Source organism: Tamandua tetradactyla, chromosome 11 (assembly GCF_023851605.1).
Source record: "Tamandua tetradactyla isolate mTamTet1 chromosome 11, mTamTet1.pri, whole genome shotgun sequence".
In the NCBI taxonomy this organism is placed as follows: Eukaryota; Metazoa; Chordata; class Mammalia; order Pilosa; family Myrmecophagidae; genus Tamandua; species Tamandua tetradactyla.
In genome coordinates, this window is record NC_135337.1 from 63,710,510 (window position 1) to 63,716,552 (window position 6,043).

Sequence of the window (6,043 nt, forward strand, 5' to 3'; positions counted from 1 at the left end):
GTCTGCCATGAAGGCATGTTTAAGTCCTAAGCACCAGTCCTGTGGATGTGAGCCCTTTTGTAAATAGGATCTTTAAAGATGCTGTTAGTTAAGATGAAGCCAAACAGAATCACGTGGGGCCATGATCCGATATGACTGGAGTCCTTATACGCAGGGAAATTTGGACACAGGAGTAGGATACAGATGGGGAGTGACACGGTCATGTGACAGAGGCAGAGACTGACTTATGGATTCCTGGCACACCACCACCTCAACACTCCGGACTTCAGTGAAAGCACAATCCTGCCGACCCCTTTATATTGGATTTCTAACCTTCAAAGCATTGAGGCACTACTTTCCTGTGGGTTAAGCCTACTTGTCTGTTTTGTTATAGCAGCCTTGGCAAACTAAGACACCCTCTGTATATGACAGGCAGTAACAACAAAGATGTCTCAAATATACTCTAAACAAATACAAGTCATTAATATGGTATCATGTTATATTCAGGTGGAGAGTTTGCTATAGGAGATGGAACAGATTGGCTCAGCAAAATAGTAACATAGAGTCCCAGTGGTTTACCATCAGTTACTTGGAGTCAGATATTTATCAAACCATCAATCAGTGTGGAGCCCCTACTGTGTTCCCAGCGCTATGCAAAGCTTTACGAAGAATATGGATGGGGTCTCTTTTCTAAAGGCTTTATAGTTTAATTGGAGAAATTAAGCTAATACTCAAGAAACAATTAGAAAACAACCATTATTTAAGATGTGTGGTACTAATTCTAAACATAATTGACTTGTTCTATGTATTCTTTCCCTGAGCCAATACTAAATGAATAAGACATGACCCCTCCTTCGAGGAATTGGCTTTCATGGAAAAAAACAGACACATGAACAAGTAATTCTAATGTAATTTAATAAGTGCAATACAATTCAGAGGACTCCTTTCTAAATCTGCTATTTAAGTTAGCTACTTATAGTGTTCTCAACTCACGCGTTTCTTTCATTTGGATGTGGCTTAGTTTCTTCAGTCTCCTAAAAGAGCTTGTAGGTGAATAAAATCGTTTGCCAAAATCCGTAGTTATTGGCAGAAAAAGGACAAAGAATACAAGTTTAATGGTTCCCAGCAAAATTCATGACCAGATTTGGGAAATGCTATGGAATTTAGTCGGTTTAAAGTGTTGTAATGTTATGATGCTTTAGGCTGGCATCAAATCCCTTTATTTGTAAATGGTGGACTTCCCAGCAAGGAAAGAAAAGAAAAAAAAACCTCAATTACCTGATTTTTAGTATTCTATTGATAGAGTCAAATTGGCTGCTGCTCAAGAAAAACTTAGCTACTCCTGACGCAGATATCTCAAAGAGATCTTTGTGACTTTTTCTTACAGAGCCCCAAATGCTAGCTGATGAATATCTCCAAAGGATTATTTAGAAATTAGAGTTCTACAAAAGGCCAAAATAATGCTGACTAAATATGCTGTGCTGAACCCAGGGTATCATTTAGAGAATCTAGAGGAATAGATAGATTCCATGTCCTAAGGCGATGCTCCCAAAATACTATTTCTCACAACTGGACTTTTCCATGATGTTTGGACAGAGGAGGGTACATGGCTATAATCTATGTAAAGAATCTAAAAGGCAAAGTGTCTGTATAGCAGAGTTAGTGCAGATTCATGGGCTGTGATAAACAGCCAGGCAGGGGATAAGGATAAATTCCCCTTATAGCAATGAAAGAAACTGCCCAATGCTTTATCTGTGTCAATGGCTACCTCATGTTGGCCCAGAGAAGAACCCCAAGAACTCTGCCAGATCACTTACCAGAAAGTTTTACCAATTAATTACCAATGAATTTATAGCAGCAAATATTAATGCAATATACCAGAAATGGAATGGCTTTTAAAAAGGGAATTTATTGTTGCACTCACAAAGCGCAAAAGTTTTAATCCAGACTGACTCACAGGGCAGAAAGAGGAAATACACATGAATATCATCCTTAACACTTACTATAGTCATGCCTCCACACCGACCTCTGTACATAGCTTCCTCCTAGGAAAAGTGTCAGAATAGTGCATGGACTGGTGGGCAGCATGTTGCAAAAATTTACAGAAGTAATGGAATTCACCTTAAATTCCCCTTGATTTTATTGGTCTGACTCATTTTACATTACCTTCACATTTTAATTTCCTTAACATTTTAATTTCCTGTAACTGTATGTGAGAGAATATAATTACTTAAAAGAATACTGAACCTGAGTCAGTATATTTGCAATGCAAATGCTTGCCTTATAGCAGCATCCTGATCAGCTGTTTTGGTTTGTTAAAGCTGCCGAATGCGATATACCAGACATGGAATGGCTTTTAAAAAGGGAATTTATTAAGTTATAAGTCTACAGTTCTAAGGCCATAGAAACGTCCAAACTAAGACATCAAGAGAAAGATACCTTGACTCAAGAAAGGCTTATGGGTCAGACATACCTCTGTCAGCTGGGAAGGAATGTGGTTGGAATCTGCTGGTCCTTGTTCCCAATTCCACTGCTTCCAGCTTCTGATGCCAGTGGATTCCTCTTTCAGTGTCTGTGAGGATTCACTTAGCTCCTCTGGGACACACCTCTGGGTTCTGGCTTGCTTAGTATCTAATGGGAGGGCACATGACAATGGCTGCTGGGCTCTGCACTTCCAAACATCTGTGTTTAGGCATCTGCTCTCTGTCGTCACTTCAAGCACCTTCAAATGTCTGCATTTTGGTTCTAAGCTCTCTTAAAATGCTTCCCCTTCTAAAGGACTCCAGTAAACCAATCAAACCCACCTTGAATGGTCAGAGTCTTATTTCCATCTAATCAAAAGGCCACACCCACTATGGGTGTGCCACATCACCATGGGAAGTAATCCAATCAAAAGGTCACACCCGTAGTGGCTAAAGGCAGGCAGGCGGTAGCTGGAGAGGATACCTGGAAAAAGAGAATGGCATTGGTGCCCTCCATATAACATGGCCCTCGTGTCTACCAGGGCTCCATCAGCTGATCAAGCAAACCCTGGAAGAACATTCTTGGGGTGAACACAACTTGGTAACATCCAGAAGATCCACGAGAGGTGCAGACAGAGAACAAAATCTCTTCCTATTACCTGACAAAGTGTGTGGCCTCTATTCGACCGCTAAGGCTGATGCAGAGGCTGCAACATTCTCTGGAAAGCCCTCGATAAGATTGCTGAAATCAAGTCTCTGTTGGAAGAGAGGCGGATTGTGGCCAAGATTGCAGGCCAAGATTGCAGGCCTGTGCAATGACTCGGAGCCTCCCAGAAGACCATGCACAGAGGGGTGCTGATGACCTTGCTGCAGCAGTCAGCCATGACCCTGCCCCTATGGATCGGGAAGCCTGGTGACAAGCCCCCACCCCTCTGTGGGGCCATTCCAGCCTCAGCGACCACATGGCCAAACCTGGAGACAAGGTGGCTGCCTGGGTGAAGGTCGCGGATGGGGACGAGCAGTGGATCCTAGCCGAGGTGGTCAGTTACAGCCATGTCACCAACAAGTGTGAAGTGGATGACATTGACGAAGAAGGGGAAGAGAGACCCACCCTGGGCCTGCGATGCATCATCCCCCTGCTCAGTGGAAGGCAACCCCGAGACGGACCCCGAAGCCCTCTTCCAGAAGGAGCAGCTGGTGCTGGCTCTGTGCCTCCAGATTACCTGCTCCTACTGTGCCCTGAGCCATACGTTCCCAGACTGCTGCAGGCTGGACACTGGGTCCTGTTTGAAGGCACTGCCTGTGCAGGCGGCCACTCCCCTCCCCTCAGTGTGGCCCGGCGGGACGCGGTGGCCTGTAAGGAGCCCAAGAAAGAGTGAAACAGGCTAGCAGACTCACGGTCTACTGTCGCCCTTGGGGGGAAAGCAACAAAAGATTTTCTGAGATAAATAGTCGTCCCCCCCGGTCCCCCCCCCAAAATAAAAAGGGTCACACCCACAATTGAGAGGGTCTGTCTCCACGGAAACAGTCCATCAAAATTTCCCACCCTAAACAATAAGTCTGGCCCCAATTTCTGATCAGGATTAAAACATGGCTTTTTTGGGGTACACGATAGTTTCAAACTGGCACACTGGTGTGCAGGTCTTAACTTTTAAGTGTTTTCCAATCCAATAGGTTAAAATGGTAAATATATTTCCTAAATTTGCATTTCTTTGGTGAATAATGAAGTACTTTGCCCATTTTTCTGCTGAGAGTCTTAGTGTTTTTCCTTACTAATTCGGAGATCTCCACATTTTAAGCATATTAATCCCCATCAACCTGGACCTGGAGAACTTCCCAGTGGAAATGCAGATGGATCAATTTGGGGAAATGCCATGGAATTTAGTTGGCTTAAAGTGTCATAATGCTATGATGCTTTAGGCTGGCTTCAAATCCCTTTTTTTGCAATTAGTTTCTTATCCTGTTCTTATTCCCTTAAAGATTTGCAGCAGATAACATAAGCTACTTTAATAATAATTTGGGTGTGGGCAGTGGGGTAGAAGCAATGGGGACAGGGAAACTGTGTAATTTTAGCATATAATCTGAATTTATTGGGCAAATAAATCCAGAATTTTGTTTCTTCCCATGTTTTGGAGAGAAGCCTTATCAATTTGATATTCTGAATGCAAGTACTTCTGCATGTGTGTGTATATGTGTATTTTGCAGTTTAGTAACAAATCACTTTCTTTAACCACTAAGGGAAAAATGTGTGAAGATTTCAATGACTAAGCTTAGCTATAATTCTTTTCTAAAACGAAGAAATGTTTTTATTGAGCAAAATTTACATACAGTGAAATGCACGGCTCTTAGTGTTAGCTTGATCAGTTTTGACAAATGCACACACTATGTAAACCCTTGTCTCTCATGGCTCTTCTGAGCCAAACGCTGCCTCTAGCCAATAATAAGATTTCCATCACCATAGGCAATTTTTTCCTCGTCTAAAAGAGAATGTGTATGAATTGTTAACAGTACGTAGGATTTTGTGCCTGGCTTCTTTCATGCCGTATGATGTATTTGAGTTTTATTTCAGTTGTTGCATGTATCAATAGCCTGCTCCTTTTTATTGAAAGATGGTATTCCATTCAACGAATATTCTTCAGTTGGTTAATCCTCTCTTCTGTTAACATACACCTGGGCTGTTACTTGTTTGTGGTTTTTATGAATAAAACTGCTATGGCTTTCTGTAGACATAGGTTTTTACTGCTTATGGGTAAACATCTAAGAATGAAATTTCTGGGTCATAAGCGTGTTTAATGTTTTAGAAACTTCTGAACAGTGTCCCAAAGTGATTGTAGCATTTATACTCCCACCAGCAGTTACTGAGAGGTCTGACTATTCCAAATCCTCACCAACATTTTGTGTGTGTTCAACATTTTTATTTTTAGCCATATTATTGGGCATGAAGTTAGGTTTAATTTACATTTATTTCTCTGATGATTAATAGTATTGAGCACTTTTTCATGCTTAGTGGTCATTTGTATATTCTCTTGTAAAATGTCTGTTCAAGTGTTTTGTCCATTAAAAAATTACTGTAGTAAACCAACAGTATTCCTGGAAACCCTGAAATATATCCTGTACTCTATAACATTTTACTTATTAAGTGTGTTTTTCAGAGACTTGAGACCTCCAAATTGTGCCAATGTCAGAGAAGCTCTGAAACCCAGTTACTGGACTCTCCAAGAACAACAACAGGTTTTCGTCATTTCTTCCCTTTTCCGCTTAATAACAACACCCCTTTTCAGCTTTGAAGCAGTTAGAAAGTCGTCGCCCAGATATCCCTCAAGATTGAGAGATAATTATCAAATAGGAAGGAGGAATTGTCACTGAGAAATTAGGATTTAAGGGATAATTTTGATTACTGAATCATTACATAGATATTCCTTTTTGCTTTCTGGGATATTGGAGTAGACAGAAGGAAACTCCTGAAATCTTTAAATTGCAATCCAGCACCTTGATCTCTGATAATGGTTGTATAGCCCTTATCTTTTGCCCCTGTGAAGAAGATAACTTCAGAGTATTGTATTCATTAAAGCAGCCCCTAATGTTTATTATTGAAGGGTCTT

General features: G+C 41.3%; 1 pseudogene; it reads left to right on the forward strand.

Annotated features, from left to right (window-relative positions):
* Positions 1 to 2,833: 2,833 nt before the first annotated feature.
* Positions 2,834 to 3,820, forward strand: LOC143649148 (SAGA-associated factor 29 pseudogene; annotated as a pseudogene).
* The last annotated feature ends 2,223 nt before the right edge of the window (positions 3,821 to 6,043 follow it).